The sequence below is a fragment of the Malaya genurostris genome, chromosome 2, assembly GCF_030247185.1.
Source record: "Malaya genurostris strain Urasoe2022 chromosome 2, Malgen_1.1, whole genome shotgun sequence".
Lineage (NCBI taxonomy): Eukaryota > Metazoa > Arthropoda > Insecta > Diptera > Culicidae > Malaya > Malaya genurostris.
In genome coordinates, this window is record NC_080571.1 from 316,087,888 (window position 1) to 316,107,408 (window position 19,521).

At 33.1% G+C, this 19,521-nt stretch overlaps 1 protein-coding gene across 4 annotated transcripts in view; it reads right to left on the reverse strand.

Annotated features, from left to right (window-relative positions):
- Window positions 1-19,521, reverse strand: part of LOC131431195 (EGFR adapter protein-like) — a 180,379-nt gene that overhangs the window by 124,013 nt on the left and 36,845 nt on the right. For 3 of the 4 annotated variants that reach the window (XM_058596765.1, XM_058596762.1, XM_058596763.1), the window contains exon 2: window positions 14,800-14,864. The exons of the other annotated variant lie outside the window; for it this stretch is intronic. The gene's annotated coding sequence lies outside the window, so the exon portion shown is untranslated. The remainder of the gene's footprint in view (window positions 1-14,799; window positions 14,865-19,521) is intronic. 4 annotated transcript variants of the gene reach the window in all.

The window sequence follows — 19,521 nt, forward strand, 5'->3', positions numbered from 1 at the left end:
GGATAAACAAGATCGTTTCCGAACTTTCATTTCAGATAGTTGGTGAAGCTTTTAATTAGTTTCAGAAAGTTGTGCTTCTATTCAATCCATTATATTCTAAGATATAATGAGAACTTTTTTTTTCTTCGCTGCTTGATAAATGAATGCATTTTAATTTAGTTTTACATCGATGACGGGTTTCAATCAAGTTTTACATTCATCTGATGTTTATTTCATATTATTATTGAATTGTAAATTTCATAACTTCTTTCTGTGCAGTGCAAAAACAGAACAAACGAGTCTTAAAATTATTCCAGTTGGTCAGCCTTATATCTTCACGATCAAACGAACCTATTTTGGCTATTCCGGTCCGGTTTCCAGTTACGAAAGCACCGGAAATAATAAGAAAAAATTGTTTTGATGCATTAAGCGGTGTTATGATGTCTTTCTCAAATTATTAATTATCTTTTATATACTACAGCAAGAAACGTTGAGGGAATACATATTTAAAAAAATGAAACTCAGTTTTGAAAACTTCTTTTGCATAATGCTACTACATTTGAACTTAAGTTCGTGAAAATTGATTCAACCATATTTGAACAAATGTAGTGAACTTCATTTCAAAGATTTTGACCTCTATTTCCGTGATTTTCGGAATCGGAAACTGAATACCGATATAGTGAAATTCGGATCATAAATTATCTAATAATGTAAACTTAAACAGTATTGAGTATAATTTGAAAGAATTTCCAGAATTTTTTGCAACTTTGATTTAAATAGTGGTTTGAAGTAAATTAGGTCTCCTGTATAAGTAAAAACAGGTCGTATGGCCATAAACTAACATAACATACAAATTATAACAGTTTCGAGCACAACTTAGAAGACAATTTTACGATTCTCTATGACGGTTTCAAAATTAAAAAACCTATCACCTTGTAACGATAGAACCGGAACTTGAACTTGAATATTTTTATGGGACTAGCAGACCAGTAAATTTGAGTTTGATTCTATGCTAATCACATAGTTACTTATGAAAAAAAGTTCCCTTGGAATTGGTATTTTTATCCTAAACTCCCTATTGCCGGAAGCGGAGGTTGGATCTGTATAAAAAAACGGGATATATTTATGGTATCTGAAGACCTCTCAGTTGAATCTGGGATGGTAAAAATCGGTTTAGTCATCTTCAAAAAAAGCTACTGATAATATTTTCATTTTTTTTGTCATAGCACCCGTAAATTCAAGAACCGAAAGTCGAATCTAAATGAAATTCAGGAAGTTTGTATGAGATCGCAAGGCCTTTCATTTGAATCTAAGTTTGTGAAAATTGGTTCAGCCGGCTCCCCGAAAAAAATGAGTAACATCATTTTTACTTTTTTTGTGCATATCACCCTACAATTTTGGAACTGGAGGTCGGATCCAAATGAAATTCAGGAACTTTGTATAACATCATAAGAAAATTTAGTGACAGTATTTGCTTAGTCCTACGAGTTGAATCAAATGGTATATGACATTCCGAGCCTCGGTTGAAAATTCGGTTCTCACAATGATGGCATGGCCTTTCTATACGAGAAAGGCAAAAATATCAGAATGAAATTTACTCATTATTCTTAGAGATGGCTAGACCAATATGCACAAATTTATGTTCGAATAAACGGTCTTACAGTCTCATACAAAATTTCTGATATTTATCCAGATCCGACCTCCCGTTCAGGATTTACGGTTTGAAGTGTGTTGAAAATTTAATTCCATACATTTGGGATCATGCAAAAACGAAAACTCGCTGATTGGAAGGCCACGTCAGAGAACAGTTAAACGAATCGACATCGGTTACACCCTCGGGTTCCTGATCCGAATTCCACAAACTTATGTTCAACTGAAAAGTCTCATGAATCCATTGGTTTCAATTGAATTTTATTGAGATCCAACTTCCAATTACAAAGATACAGAGTGAGGTGTTTTCGACATTGCAGAGTGAGGTGTGCGTATTATCTTGCCAAAACGGTTAAAATTCTTCTAAATTTCATTTAAAATTTATGCAAGATAATGGTCAAACGAACTCTCTTGTTTTTATTCGAGAATCAACGAAAAGTATTTTGAAGAATTTGACTCTGCAGAAGGCCCAGCAGTAATACCAGGAGGTATTCTCGAATGAATTGTAAAACATTATTACCACTATATGAACCTCAAAATCGTTCTAATTCACAATCATCTGTCAAACTACCGGATTTCGGTAGTTCCTTTATAAATATTACTGAGCATTCCTTTTTATTTTACTGACAAGATTTATTTTTTGCCTTTTGTCTTTGACTCATCAGTGCAGAGAAGTTCAAATTGAACTGCCTAATGCAAAACTCGGCAGTTTAATTTGACAATCTGACGCAAAGTTTCTACTATTTGCAGAACACTTTATATTTTGCAACGGAGTGCAATGTCTTTACTGACGTGCCGAACGAAAACGTGCTTTCGACTTTTTTCTGGTCAATGCAGGTTTGGTCATTTAGGGGTTAGCCAAATTTCGTGCTAGGGCACATAACCGTTTTTAATATTTTTCACGCTTCGTCTTTGATTTATCTTTAAAGAGCAGCTCAAATTGAACTGCTTAATGCAAAACTCGGCACTTCAATTTGAACCGCTTAGCAGACGTAAAGTTTCTGCTATTTGCACAAGATCTGTTTTTTTAATTCATCAAAAGATTTTCCAATTTTCAGTGAATCTATTAACTATAATGAAAAACTTCAGTAAGCAGTATTGACTTCTCCGGTGAGTATCATATCTGTCAAATTGTAAAAACTTTGTCTTCCATCGAGAAAATTGTACGCTCTGAATGCGCAATTTTATGTAATTCCTGTAATTTTTTATGGTAAGCAAATTTTTCATTATTTATATTTTTAGTTTATATTTGAAACTTGATATTTGAATTCTGTCATATGGCAGGTGATCACGTACTTTATGCTACCATCAACGATGATAAATGATATGAATCGTAGTTATATTAGTATAAATCATTGTAAAATAGTGAGTACTTAATGGGTTAGTCGATGCCTTTCACGCAGACATACATAGGGTCAGAAATCTTTTCCTGCCCGAAGAGGCGAATGACCTAAACGTTAAAAATTATATAATCGAAACAAAAAAAAAACTTGATGGTTGAACATTTTTCAATGCTTATTTTTTAATTTATGTGCTTTCCTAATTTCACGGTTTTCAGTGAAATTTACCGAAGAACAATAATAATTCACGACGCTCAATTATTTACGGATTATTTGTAAACTTGACCGAGAGTCGATAATAAAAGAAGAACAGGTCAGTATAATTATGACAGCAGGATGTTCAGTGCAACTCTACCGAGCATTCAGCAAATGGAACCTTTACTGAGTTGATTACCGAAACTTCAGCTGCTTGAAAGTCAGCAAGCATTTTTCCGACATCCGTAAAAATTAATTGGTGTGTAGAGCCGGCGAGAATTTTAGTGAATAATAATCGCACAAACAAAATTCGCAAGGGCAAGCAATGTCGAGGTTTTGAGTATTTCATATTAGAATATTTTCGTGTTGAATTCATCGGCATTTTGTTGGTTTTTGATATTTTTAAAAACCTTATCTTCGAAATCACACCGTTGAATGAATGACTAGAGACTCAGTAGTAAAAAGTAGCGTACAAAAATTGATGTAAGACAATGATACGTTTTTGTAACAATAATACTTAAAATAGTTTAAAACATTGCGATGAAATATAAACTCTACAGTGATAAAATCACCACACAATAATTAAAACTTTAAAATTAAACTGAACACACGTTGCTCCGATCAGAAGCAACCTCGACTGACGTCCGAAATCCGTACCAACTCTTACGAAGAAGCGCCTGGCGTCTCCACTTCAATTACCACCCATTAATTTATCATAATTGCACCCTGGAAACACGAGGATGCATTTAATTATGGCAAAAGCTGTGTTACTTAATGACCCCGTTTTTCGGCAAAATCTGCCGCACACGGAGTGTGTCTCGGGGGTTCTTGCGCCAGTGGACCTCTCCGGCGCAGCAACCAGACCGGTTTGCGATGGGTATCCCAACAAATCTAGCACGACTGCAATATCTCACCCCTTTTTTCTTCGCCCCACGGTATCACGACAGGGCAGCAAACAACCTCGGCAGCAAGACGAACGAACGAAACATGACCGTTCATAAAATCACGTCCCGGTAATAAATACTTGATGTTGTTTAAATTTCGGAAGTCACCCGACTTGAAAATGTTCGGCTGCTTTGGTGGGACCCTTCTGGGGAAAGCTTTATGAACCGGTAATTTATTCAATGTTCGCCGAATTTTCCACTGCTAAAGGATTCAGGATTCCGCTGAAGGTTGCGATTTCTCAAATATTTTACAATTTTGAAACAATCCTAAATTCGAAAATAATCATCCCCGAATCAATGGTGTCCAGTCGGGTTTTGAGACTCACGAACGAAAAAAAAACACCGTGAACACATCATAATTTATATGCATAATCATAATTCATTTTTTATGCTTCTTTCCTTTTCCAACCGAATAACGATGATTGTTATTATGATGGCAAGCGCCATAATGATGGCGCTGGTGATGATGTTGTTATTTTCTGTTCCTTCGGGATTTTTTTTTTTGCTCCCACCTACTGCTCTGACAGACAAACAGGCAGGCAGCTATTATGTTGCCTGAGCACAATAGGGCTTGGAGTGGTATTCCGGAGCGGTGAAGGCGAGGGGTGTCTGAGAGAGGCGCCCAAAGCGGAAGCCGGTGAAATCCCGGTTGACGGCGATGGTTTTGCTGCTACCCCCGAAAACCGCGTGTACCGCGTGCGTCTCTAAGTAGCAGCCGGTTGCGGCAGCAGAAACCTGCCGAAGAGGAAAATCGCCAGACAAAGCATAATGATTTTGGATATTTTCGAAATGAAATTGATATTAATTATATTAGGATTACGAAGATTGAATATGGGGGAAGATTCTTTTCTGCCAGCGCAGTTCTAAGACTGCCTGCTCGCTAATGATTACGTGCTTTTGGAAGCCGTATTTTAGAACTAAGGTGACTTCATAGGCTATTGGAAAAATACAATTACGAATACTTTAAAGGTGGTTCAAGAGCAGTGACTGCACCAAAACGTTATATACATTTTGCAATCCCGACAAATTGAGTCGAATGATATATATCACTGGACTCAAAAGTGATTGTATAGCCTTTTTTCTATGAGAAAGCAAAACTCCCAAGGAACGAAATTCGCTTAGATTTCTTAGTAATACTTAATCCGATTTTCACGAACTTATGTCGTTTTCGCTTGAAGCCGGAACTAATCCAGTTCCAAGCCTAGCTGTTGCCGAATTTATACATTTTGAAATCTATTTCGCTAAAAAAACATTTCACCGAAAGACATACAAATATCCTTATATTGTATTCAAATTGTTTTGAAATAAAGAAAAATTAAAAGCATAAGTACTTTAGTTTTGTTGACTAAATATGGTACATCTGATATGTTAAATTTTAAATTACAATAAAAACATTTTCCATGCTTTTTCCCAGAAAGATTACTCTCCTGTTTGAGCTTTCCTAATTGGTTTATTAACCAAAAAGGAAAAAAACAGGAAAGCTAGTTTACTATATTAACTACAAATCATCAACACATTCATTTTTATGTAAGAGCAAATTTGTTGATACTTTTGCGTTAAGGTGACCGTGGACAGAAGCCAAGGAAAATAAATGTAAAAGTATTGGTAAAACAATACTTTTTCATATAGTAATAGTATTTGTGAGTAGAGAGGAATGAAATAATAATATTTGTGTGCTGAAAGGAGTACAGGTGCAAGAACAAAATGTAAACATTTAAACTTTTCAAATCACCTAGCAGAACAGAGTGGACTTATCTCATCTTCATCTCATTCTGGAGTTAACAAATTGCAATCATGCGACCAAAAGAATTGTGCCAAAGAAGATAGTTTACTGTTTGCCCTCGCTTGATTCTTGGCATTTTTCTTACAAGTAAAAGTAAAAAGCTGTTACATAGATGGATTAAGTATAGTAACACGAAATCAGAACAAATTCTGTTGCAATGGCTTTTTATATTAATTTTAATTTTTAATACGAAGCTCCCATATTCAAAAAATACAAACCAACAAATTCTACATTTTCCGTTTTGTCGACAACATCATCGTTTTCGGATAGGCTCACCCAGAGAACAGCCAAATAGCACTTGATGAGAGGGCTTGATTTAAAGATATAATTTCATGTATGGACGAAAATATTTGAGAACTTAACCTATTGATACCAAATTATTGGATCCAGTACAGTTTCTGAGTTCCGTGGTATTGTTTTGAACCGGCACATCTGGCAGTTCTTCCACTGTTTGAACTGATGAGTCCCGCACATACTCACACTGAAAAGATTGCAATACTTGAACTGTTTGTTTATTTTTTGCATTCCATAGCGACGATAAATAAGACAACAGGGTTGCGGATAACTTGGAGGGGAAGCAATGTTTGAAATGGAAATAAGGGAAATGTTATAGTTTTGATCGATAATTTTAACTATATCAATTGAAAATAATGCCATGTTTAGTGCATTGCAAGGTTTTTTTTCTATAATTATGTATGGCATCACTGCCAATATAAAAGGGTGGTATTACCAATACTAAAGCAGGCCGGCAAACTAATTATCGTGGATTTTCGGAAAATTTTCAAAACCAGAACTGTGAGTTATTCAAAGGTTTTATAATAAAATGTTTAGATCAGACGATAGGTTTACCGGTGAAGAACAACTCAAAACTGTTTCATAAAGCTTACTTATGTCACGGAGCTATAAACAGCAGTTGAAATCTTGAGGTGAGTAAAAAATAATAACATTCTAAGAAGAAACCTTCTAATGAAGATCCGAAAAAGTTTTGCACAAATCAGAGTTGATAGTTTATCGTAAACATATATCAATACTATGAGCGATTATTTCACCAAATTGCATTAGCGATTCTACGCAACATATTTACCCCTACGCGTAGAAAAAATGTGTTTCATGGTTTGTTTACATCAAGAGCAGGGCAAAATAGCGGAAGGTGGAGAGGAAGGGTAGGTGGTTTCTTGGATGCCATTTGTGGCTCGCTTCCATGGTCACCTTAATCTGACGCAAGTAGTACAATAACAAATGCAGCTTCATCGCATCGATTTTGTTCAAGTGCTGTCCGACTTCGCTGGCGCTCGTTCGAACTTAACTAACTCAAAGAAACCTTGGTTTAAGTAGACCGAAAAAGCGAGGCGGTAGCAGGATTGTATGCAAAAGGCAGCCGCTAATATTGTATTCGGCTCAAGCGGGCTCTTAACTAAGAACCGCTGCTTTATATTACCCGATTTTTATCAAAAAAAAAATCTTAACGTTCCTCATCAGAAAATCGTTAGCCAGCAATTATTTGTTTTCAATACAAAACTTCAATTGCCACAATTATTTCAATAAAAACCATTTGTTTTGTTTTGAATATGTGAACTTAACGACACTTTCAAAGATGTCCTTTGTGAACATACAATTTTTAAGTGAAAAACCTTAAGATAGTTCACATGATGAAGGCCCAAACCAATGATCGAAACGTCAAACAATGTAAAACATGACGTTCATTTTAGACGAATTTCGCGTCAACTCGAAAAAGTTGGGGTAGCACCCTTTTTGTTTTAAATTAACTTTTCTGGACAGATAGATTTGTCACAGAAAGTCATTTTGCATACTTTGTTTCCCCAAAATTGATCCAGACTGTTCATTGAAAAGGGCCAAACTTCTTCATAATTTTTTTTCAAATGGCTATAGCCGAAAAATAACAAATCCCACAAAACTGTGTTGTGTCAGTAATTACCCAAAAAACAGACAAATTTTTGAATAAAAATAGGGTAACGGCTCCCTATTCCATCAGAGCTCCTATTATCATCTCATCCCGTCACCTTATTACTTTGAACATGAATAATATTTTACAATCTATCTGAAGCAAACTGTGAAATGTTTTAGAATGATTATAAAAGCTAGTTATCTCATAATGTTACAAAACAAAAAATGGTTTTCTTCTTCAAAATATCATCGAAAATTATGTTTTTGGTATCCGTGACATTAGTTTAATTGTATTATTGATGTTAATATTTCAATAAAATTGTTTCGGCTTCGAATATTACCAGAAAGAGCGTGTTAAAATACTATTCAAATAACCATTGTGGCTAATCTAGTAGCACTGGTTTCATTCCGCTATATGTGAACATAACGCTGTGAAGTGTGTGTGTTTCATCGGCTGTGCACAGAGATGCTAGATTTTCATAGAAAATATGTTTTACTTTGCATAAAAAGTCAATATCTGCTCTATCTGTTTTAAATAATATAATATTGTTAATCATAATCAATTATCTGCATAAAAGATTTCCACTTCAACATGTGATTTGTCCGTTGATTAATAAACTTTTAAAAAATTTCTGCAATCAAATACTAATAGATACTCAGAGAGAAATGTCTATTTTTTACTTTTTACTTTTTATGAATCTGTACAAATCTGTATTAAATTTAGGAAATCAGTATAAAATCTGTACATTGATTTAAATCAGTATGCGAACGCAAAAATCTATACAATACAGATAAATCTGTATAAATGGCATCTCTGGCTCTGCATTTTGTTTTAAGAAGGGCTAATGCCTAAATAGTAACAATTCCGTTTTTGGTTTTATTTAAAGTGCACCAAAATAACTTTGCAATAAAATTTTAAATTAAAAAAAGGTAACGGAAAGGACCGAAAAATTTTTAAACGTTGAAATGTCTTGGTATTACATTCCTTTTGTGGAATTTGGCCTTTCTTTTTCAACAGACTTCGCAGCCGATTCTTAGCGTACAGAATCATTGCATGGCTAGTACTATGGATCCTACAGACACTAAGAATCCTTCCAGGTCGGGGCTCGAACATACGACAACTGGCTTGTAAACCAGCGTCCTATTCATTGAACCGCCAACCCGGGAAGTTCGAAATGATTTCAAACTGGTTCTAAAAATATCGTGTGTTGTCTCATAGTTGGTATTAGGCCGTTTTTAAGAAGAATTCTGACATTTTGAACCTGGTAGTGTAATAGCGGAATATTTTGTTTTGATTGCTGTCGCCATTACTAATTTATAGGATGAATAAAGGACCAACGATAGGATGGATAAAAATCCATTGAGATGAAATTATGAGCAGAGTAGTGAACACATCATAAGTGTTTTTAGCTATTTCATGAATATTAGTTAAATTCTCAAGAAATGTGAATCAATTCTCAACGTGGAGCAGGGTGAATGAAGCAGTAATATGAAAGTTATAGTCATTTTAGTGGCTAAATCGGGGTTTTGAGGCGACGTTCTTACAAACGAGATGAAATAGATGAAAATTCCTAATCGAGACCAACACTGAGGAAAATAGGTCCTCTAAATTTTCGCAATTGGCCTCTTAAGTTTTCTAAAATTAATCCAGACTGTTTTTTCCAATTGAAAAGGTTCTAATTGTTTTTTTTTTTTTTTTCAAAGCAAAAAATTACTAATCCTACAGAAAAAGATTTTACTAGTTATGTTTACAATACACTATTATATGCACTTCCGGCACCGGAACCCGAGAACCGATATAATCAAAGTCGGTTCGTACGGCCACCAACTAACATGACATACAAACTCTACTAGTACGCACTCTAAATTACGATTTTAATATTTGTTGCATCCGAAAATATTTTAAATGACGGTGTACAATATGAACACACTTAACCCTATAACTCCGGAACTGGAAGTCGGATCCGGATGAAATTCAGGAGTTCCGTATGGTACCGGAAGACCTTTCATTTGAATCTAAGTTTGTCAAAATCGGTTCAGCCACCTCCGAGAAAACTTAGTGAGTTTGTTTGACACACACACACACACACACACACACACACACACACACACACATACACACACATACACACACACGCATACACATTGCTCAGCTTGATGAACTGAGTCGAATGCTCGGTTTTTCAAGTTATTGCATAACATTTCTATTTGAGAAAGGCAAAAATATCAGTACAGCACAAGAAATTTTTTTAGTTAGTTTAACTTTGTTTTCTTTTTGAGTAAGGAAAACTTTTTTACAAATTTTTGCCTTTCGCATATATAAAACTAACTTTGTAACCGGTTCATCTCGACAAACTGAACAATTGTCTGTGGGTGTCTATATGTGTGTATGTAATGGAAATGTGCACACGACATTCTCCGAGATGGCTGAACCGATTTTCACAAACCTAGATTCGAATGAAAGGTCTCTTAGTTCCATAGGCTGCCACTGAATTTTACCCGAATCGAACTTCCGGTTCAGGAGTAATACGGTGAAATGTACAAAAAAAGAAACAAAGGTGCAAAATAAACTACAAAAGTGCACTCGATTTTCTCAAAGACCGCTAATCTAATTTACACAAGCCTAGGTTCAAATGAAAAATCTTAACACGATTTATAACACTACCAATTCCCATTCGGATACGACTTCCGGTTCAGCGCTTACCATGCGCTTAAACAAATTTCGGCCACAATATATTTGTACTCTGTAAGATATTATTTACTAAATTATGAATTCAGCGTAATAACCGATTCGGTAAAAAGTTCTTCGGTAAATGGGTTTCATCTACACTCTTTACAAAAAAAAGGTCTTTACTCATGATTTATTAACATGTACTTTCAACTTTTCTATCAATTTTTGGTGTTTATTTCAGTTCAATAAACTGTATATCGTTTTATCATATGGCCATACAAATTTTTTTGGCTTTTTCGATATCAGAAATAAAGGATGATTTTCTCCGATATCTTTTTCACAACACAGTTTGTGACAGCTCACCCATGAATCGTGTCATGTGTTAAAATCTCCGGCATATCGGATTTCCCTACCATAGACGACGGTTTTGAAGAAGTAAGCGATGTATCAAAGAGAGAGCATCGCTCTGATTGGTCAATCGATGCAAGCTGTTGGAAGTACGCGAATCTTTAACTAGAAGCGAAATTATAGCTAACGTTTCAGTCCTACTCGTAGCATGCTAGAGGTAGGTTTTTGCTACGAGCTAATAAAAGTCATTTTCATTGACTGAAAAATAGACGAAAATGACAAGAAATTACTGTCACTCTCAGCTTCGCTTGCAAACTATGAGAACGAAATCCATGTTCAGTCAATGACATAATCGGGACAGTAGTTTTAAAATTATGTTTTTTCTTTCATTTGCCCTTTCAGTCATTTGCAGTTTTCAGTGAAAATCCCATAGTATGCAGTGTCGATATTCAACCAAAGCTGTGAGAATTGAAAATGACAGAAAAAGGTTTCACAATAAGTTTTACCTGTTGGTGCTCGAATTTGTAGTAGTTTTGGTTTCCAAAGAAGTTCTGGGATGTAATTACTTCGATTTGCCATATTTTAGTCACTTTTTATAGCCAAGCGTCACAGATTTTCAATACATCGATGAAATAATGAGAATTGAAATTCTGTTTTTGCTACCTGAAGACGTTAGTTTGGTTTCGTCTTGTCACAGAGGAAAGAGTGACGTCTCTCTTCGTTTGTTCTGGTGTCGGTCATTTACGAATGAGACAGTAAAACATTGAAAATGAGACTGTTGGAATGGTTTCTTTCATTGAGAATGCGTGACAATTTTAAGCTCTGGTTGCTAGACAGCAAGACAAAAACGTGCCATAAAACGATTTGAAGCTTTAATTGGTATTCTCTGATCTTGCGTCATGCAAGCTCAGAATTCCATGTTATGTCGTTTTCCCATGAGAAATTTAAAACTACCCCTGGAAAAATTTCGAGTACTTAAGATATATTTTAATTTATATTAGATGAAATCGATTGATAATGAGAAATAGTTTATCGCTTTAATTAAAATCGCAGAATGGTAGAATGGTAAAAAAACTGCTTGCATAAAAAACTTGAACACAAGCTTGGCGAAGAAAAGCTTAATGATCGAAATCGCAAGTATGTACAAAGATATAATTGCATACATTTGGGATGTTAGTGTAATTTCGTTGGCTATAAAACAAATGATGTTCGGTGTTGGTTCGGATTGATTGATCTTTTTGATTGTAGATCATTAGAAAAATGGGTTGCCTTATTCCACATCAATGGCTCGAATAATCCCATGGGGTTGATCCTTGTAGTTTTATCAAGAAATTGTGTTCAGCGATGAAGCTCATTTATTTGTTGGATGGATACGTGAGCAAGCAAAATTGCCGCATCTGGAGTGGAGACCAGCCAGAAGCATTACAAGAGCTATCAATGCGTCCTAAAAAAAGTCACTGTTTGATGTGGATTATGGGCCGGTGCCATTAATCGTTAAATACCGGCTGATATGTTGGAGAGAGTGTGCCTTTCAAGATGGTGTCATATAATCAATGCAAGTCGCCAAGAATACGACAGCTAAAACCTCAAATATGATTACGTGTTGAAGGATAACAGAACCTACATCAAAACATACTTTGAACAGCTTTCCGGACAGGAATATAATACGTCAAATAAGTGAAAAAGAAGCAAAGATTTTTAAACACATTAAGCTTTCAAAGTTCGTACGAAATAACTGATATCTGTTCCAGAGGCTAGAAGAACGACATTCACATCGCGACTGGGATCATCGATCAGGAAAATCATGAGCTAGATTGCTTTCGGAAACATCTGTTTCTTTTTCTTGATTAAACAATTTTGCCGTTATGATTTAGCATCTTGCTGTTTTCGCAGGAAATGTCATGAATTGGTACACCGCTGACAATGTAAAGAGTGAGCTCAAAGATCAGAAGCCCATTAGAAACATATTGGGTTCAGGTCCAGCGGAACGTCAGGAAGCCAACCAATTCGCTTTCGCTATACAAAAAGCTTCACAGTTCGAAAAATTCTTGTGATTTTACATCTTATCAGATGCACACAAATGGAGCGTCATAATTCACACAAATTTATATTCAAGAACATGTAAAATTGTGTGATTTGAAATTTACATGGCTTTAAAACAAAAGGAATAAAAATCAAAAAAACGACATCAACAACGCGGCTTGAACCGAAAAACATTAGATCACAAAGCACACCAGTTAGTCGACTGAGCCACAGAAGCACATATGTGCTTGGCTGGTAAACCGTGCATATAAATTCATACAGTCTCACTTGCTAGCCGAGTGCAAATTACACTCGGAGCCAGTAAATTTCTGCACGAATGGAATAATGTGTCATTTGAGAAGTTCAGTAGTTATGAATTGTATCGTTTGAAGAATTATGTCATCTGTAAAATTCATTATTTCTTTCTGTGTTGATTGAATGTGTTTCTTTTTTGAGTATGAATCTTGGTATGAAATGAAATTAAGAAAGAAACATGATTTTAGTTTTACTAAAACGCTTGATATTCTTCTTTGACTATTTCTTGATCCTAAAGCCCTCTAACGGTTAGGTCCATAGTTTAGATAGTTTCATAGCCTGTTCTAAATTACATCAATTTAAGAAATACATGAAACAGAAAACCATCACACTAACAAGTGGATTAAAACAGGTTCGTTTTTTTCACAATCGCCACTCACCGAACCAGAAAAAAATTAATCAGAGAAAATTCGTTCCCCTCTTCTAAAAAGGCGCCAATCAATTTCCAGACCGCCTTGTTGTCACCGTACTCAAACGACAACAACAAAATCTTTGTCGTGTACTTTTCATACTGCTTTTTTTATCCACGTTTTCCTGCTCATTTTGCGACTATGTGAGGAGAGTTTCTGCCGCTGACAGGATGTCATTTTCACTGTTTACCGATGATAAATTTCCGGAATACTGACAGTGTTACCACGTCGATACAGCTTCGAAACCTCGGGTCTCGGGTTGTTACTTGGTGCGAGGCATCTTGAGTACCGAACTCCCAATGTTGGATAGATAAACCAGCAACGGTGCGGTAGGGAAAAATATTAATAAAAGAAATATCCCCACTTTTGCAGTTCGTCCGTTTGTCTTGACGTCAGACGTCCGATGTTTCGTTAAATGTCAATCAATTTGAATGGAAAATTATATAAAGTAAAACCTTTATCAGACAAACCATGAATCCCAAGTTATTAGGTCCGGTTAGTAATTCGTTCTGGATTTTTAGGAATGGACAAAGTATCTCGTTAACAAATTCATAAATTCATGTTACGCAAGTTATTCCTTGTAACGAATCGTGGTGAGTTTGCGATTCACAATTCTATGCTTTCCCCTCGGCCTCGCTATGAATACTGTTACTGACATAGTGCAGATATACATATTGTTCCCGCACTTCCTTCTGTTTTCTGCTGCCGGGGCTCGATATCTTGGCTTCCGTTACTGCAAACAATAGCCGTGCGGGGACCATTCAGAAACCCCACTCTCTTACGCAACGTTCAAGTTGCGAAACCAGAAAATATTCATTTTTCACAAGTCATTAGAACCGGCAGAATAGCACAGGCCCTTCGAGGGGAGATTTTCATCTTGCCATTCAGCATCCGCTTGTCCGTTCAGCACTTTATCATTTGTAACTGCAATGAAGTTCTTATACGATACGCTTTAATTCATTTATCTTTCGATTACATCACTTAGTGCTAGTTTCCTCTCCGCATCCGGGAATCCCACAATTACTAACCTAATATGGGATGAAGATGTTGGAAAAGTGGTACTCGAACATAATAAGGAAGAGAGACTGCTTGCTAGAATTAATTGCGGAAAAGGTTTTTCCTTTCTGGTCTACCTCGTGATTCATCGTGGCTATAATTTCCCGTACGCTTTGCGTTACCAGGGTTACAATCTGCCCTACCCTCGTTTAGAAGAAAAGAAACATAATACAACGCTAACCTTCAAGATTTTGCCCGGTAGTCCAGTTAGTTGTGAATTGTGAACAGCTTTGCAACTCGAACAACCTAAATGAATATAAAAAATAAAATCCAAATTAGGGTCTGCAGTACGTGAAAATCATTGGTGTAGGGAATTTAAATTAGTTGAAAAAAAAAAATTTACGAAAATAACTGACAATATGCAACGAGATGCATGCAATGAACAGAAATCTTATGCAACATACATACAGTATTTTGGGAATGTGGTACTCCTCCAGCATTAAACAAAAGAAAGATGGATGGAAAATATCAGAATTTTGCACTGATCTGTTTTAGCATCCGGTCTCTATTGTGTTCAAAATTATCGTAATTTTTGTATCGCTTCAAAAACATTTGGGATAGAAAAGCATCATTCGACTCATATGGTACCCGATTTCCAATCATTAAGTTCCAATGCTTTCAAAATAGCTCATGAAATTATGCAGACAGCTCTGCTTGTAACAGGAATAAAATTCGCAATTCAATAACCACTTTGCATACCCGGGATCTGATCGGTTCAATCCTTGAAAATGCATCAATTGTTTTGATTACATATTATATTTTGTGGTGTACAGCCAATAGAATTGAAACCTGAGCTGGTTTTCTTAAAACTTACAACAATTTAAGCAATTACCAACAAATTATTTGATTCTACAATGTACAATTTACTACAAGTTATTTAATTCTACAATGTACAGCACTTCAAGGCTATTTTAACAGACTTCGTATCCGAGAAGTAAATATTGGCATGACTATAGCTACGATCCCATTGAAACTAAAAATCTCCCCAGCTCAAGCTCGAGCTCAAACATACGACAACTAGCTTGCAAAACCCGCACCTGACTCTTTGTACCACCCATTTGTACTATTTTGATTTTGTTTGACACATGAGGTTTAATATCTCAACCGGAAATGGTAGTGGTGTGAATTTTTGGTATTATTGGTGTTTTGGATATGTTTGGTATATTTGGATTTGGTCTTTTTGGTATTATTTGTATATTAGGTGATTTAGGTACTTAAGGTAATTAAGGTATTTAAGGAATTTAAGGTATTTGAGATATTTAAGGTATTTAAGGTATTTAAGGTATTTAAGGTATTTAAGGTATTTAAGGTATTTAAGGTATTTAAGGTATTTAAGGTATTTAAGGTATTTAAGGTATTTAAGGTATTTAAGGTATTTAAGGTATTTAAGGTATTTAAGGTATTTAAGGTATTTAAGGTATTTAAGGTATTTAAGGTATTTAAGGTATTTAAGGTATTTAAGGTATTTAAGGTATTTAAGGTATTTAAGGTATTTAAGGTATTTAAGGTATTTAAGGTATTTAAGGTATTTAAGGTATTTAAGGTATTTAAGGTATTTAAGGTATTTAAGGTATTTAAGGTATTTAAGGTATTTAAGGTATTTAAGGTATTTAAGGTATTTAAGGTATTTAAGGTATTTAAGGTATTTAAGGTATTTAAGGTATTTAAGGTATTTAAGGTATTTAAGGTATTTAAGGTATTTAAGGTATTTAAGGTATTTAAGGTATTTAAGGTATTTAAGGTATTTAAGGTATTTAAGGTATTTAAGGTATTTAAGGTATTTAAGGTATTTAAGGTATTTAAGGTATTTAAGGTATTTAAGGTATTTAAAGTATTTAAGGTATTTAAGGTATTTAAGGTATTTAAGGTATTTAAGGTATTTGAGGTATTTAAGGTATTTAAGGTATTCAAGGTATTTTAGGTATTAAAGTTATTTAGGGTATTTAAGGTGTTTAAGGTATACTAGGTATTCGAGGTATTTTAGGTATATTAGATATATCAGGCATTTTAGGTATTTTTGGTATTTCAGGTAGTTCCGATATTTTTGGTATTTTTAGTATTATTGGTATTTTTGGTATTTTTGGTATTTTTGGTATTTTTGGTATTTTTGATATTTTTGGTATTTTTGGTATTTTTGGTATTTTTGGTATTTTTGGTATTTTTGGTATTTTTGGTATTTTTGGTATTTTTGGTATTTTTGGTATTTTTGGTATTTTTGGTATTTTTGGTATTTTTGGTATTTTTGGTATTTTTTGGTATTTTTGGTATTTTTGGTATTTTTGGTATTTTTGGTATTTTTGGTATTTTTGGTATTTTTGGTATTTTTGGTATTTTTGGTATTTTTGGTATTTTTGGTATTTTTGGTATTTTTGGTATTTTTGGTATTTTTGGTATTTTTGGTATTTTTGGTATTTTTGGTATTTTTGGTATTATTGGTATTTTTGGTATTATTGGTATTTTTGGTATTTTTGGTATTTTTGGTATTTTTGGTATTTTTGGTATTTTTGGTATTTTTGGTATTTTTGGTATTTTTGGTATTTTTGGTATTTTTGGTATTTTTGGTATTTTTGGTATTTTTGGTATTTTTGGTATTTTTGGTATTTTTGGTATTTTTGGTATTTTTGGTATTTTTGGTATTTTTGGTATTTTTGGTATTTTTGGTATTTTTGGTATTTTTGGTATTTTTGGTATTTTTGGTATTTTTGGTATTTTTGGTATTTTTGGTATTTTTGGTATTTTTGGTATTTTTGGTATTTTTGGTATTTTTGGTATTTTTGGTATTTTTGGTATTTTTGGTATTTTTGGTATTTTTGGTATTTTTGGTATTTTTGGTATTTTTGGTATTTTTGGTATTTTTGGTATTTTTGGTATTTTTGGCATTTTTGGTATTTTTGGTATTTTTGGTATCTTTGGTATTTTTGGTATTTTTGGTATATTTGGTATTTTTGGTATTTTTGGTATTTTTGGTATTTTTGGTATTTTTGGTATTTTTGGTATTTTTGGTATTTTTGGTATTTTTGGTATTTTTGGTATTTTTTGGTATTTTTGGTATTTTTGGTATTTTTGGTATTTTTGGTATTTTTGGTATTTTTGGTATTTTTGGTATTTTTGGTATTTTTGGTATTTTTGGTATTTTTGGTATTTTTGGTATTTTTGGTATTTTTGGTATTTTTGGTATTTTTGGTATTTTTGGTATTTTTGGTATTTTTGGTATTTTTGGTATTATTGGTATTTTTGGTATTATTGGTATTTTTGGTATTTTTGGTATTTTTGGTATTTTTGGTATTTTTGGTATTTTTGGTATTTTTGGTATTTTTGGTATTTTTGGTATTTTTGGTATTTTTGGTATTTTTGGTATTTTTGGTATTTTTGGTATTTTTGGTATTTTTGGTATTTTTGGTATTTTTGGTATTTTTGGTATTTTTGGTATTTTTGGTATTTTTGGTATTTTTGGTATTTTTGGTATTTTTGGTATTTTTGGTATTTTTGGTATTTTTGGTATTTTTGGTATTTTTGGTATTTTTGGTATTTTTGGTATTTTTGGTATTTTTGGTATTTTTGGTATTTTTGGTATTTTTGGTATTTTTGGTATTTTTGGTATTTTTGGTATTTTTGGTATTTTTGGTATTTTTGGTATTTTTGGTATTTTTGGTATTTTTGGTATTTTTGGTATTTTTGGTATTTTTGGTATTTTTGGTATTTTTGGTATTTTTGGTATTTTTGGTATTTTTGGTATTTTTGGTATTTTTGGTATTTTTGGTATTTTTGGTATTTTTGGTATTTTTGGTATTTTTGGTATTTTTGGTATTTTTGGTATTTTTGGTATTTTTGGTATTTTTGGTATTTTTGGTATTTTTGGTATTTTTGGTATTTTTGGTATTTTTGGTATTTTTGGTATTTTTGGTATTTTTGGTATTTTTGGTATTTTTGGTATTTTTGGTATTTTTGGTATTTTTGGTATTTTTGGTATTTTTGGTATTTTTGGTATTTTTGGTATTTTTGGTATTTTTGGTATTTTTGGTATTTTTGGTATTTTTGGTATTTTTGGTATTTTTGGTATTTTTGGTATTTTTGGTATTTTTGGTATTTTTGGTATTTTTGGTATTTTTGGTATTTTTGGTATTTTTGGTATTTTTGGTATTTTTGGTATTTTTGGTATTTTTGGTATTTTTGGTATTTTTGGTATTTTTGGTATTTTTGGTATTTTTGGTATTTTTGGTATTTTTGGTATTTTTGGTATTTTTGGTATTTTTGGTATTTTTGGTATTTTTGGTATTTTTGGTATTTTTGGTATTTTTGGTATTTTTGGTATTTTTGGTATTTTTGGTATTTTTTGGTATTTTTGGTATTTTTGGTATTTTTGGTATTTTTGGTATTTTTGGTATTTTTGGTATTTTTGGTATTTTTGGTATTTTTGGTATTTTTGGTATTTTTGGTATTTTTGGTATTTTTGGTATTTTTGGTATTTTTGGTATTTTTGGTATTTTTGGTATTTTTGGTATTTTTGGTATTTTTGGTATTTTTGGTATTTTTGGTATTTTTGGTATTTTTGGTATTTTTGGTATTTTTGGTATTTTTGGTATTTTTGGTATTTTTGGTATTTTTGGTATTTTTGGTATTTTTGGTATTTTTGGTATTTTTGGTATTTTTGGTATTTTTGGTATTTTTGGTATTTTTGGTATTTTTGGTATTTTTGGTATTTTTGGTATTTTTGGTATTTTTGGTATTTTTGGTATTTTTGGTATTTTTGGTATTTTTGGTATTTTTGGTATTTTTGGTATTTTTGGTATTTTTGGTATTTTTGGTATTTTTGGTATTTTTGGTATTTTTGGTATTTTTGGTATTTTTGGTATTTTTGGTATTTTTGGTATTTTTGGTATTTTTGGTATTTTTGGTATTTTTG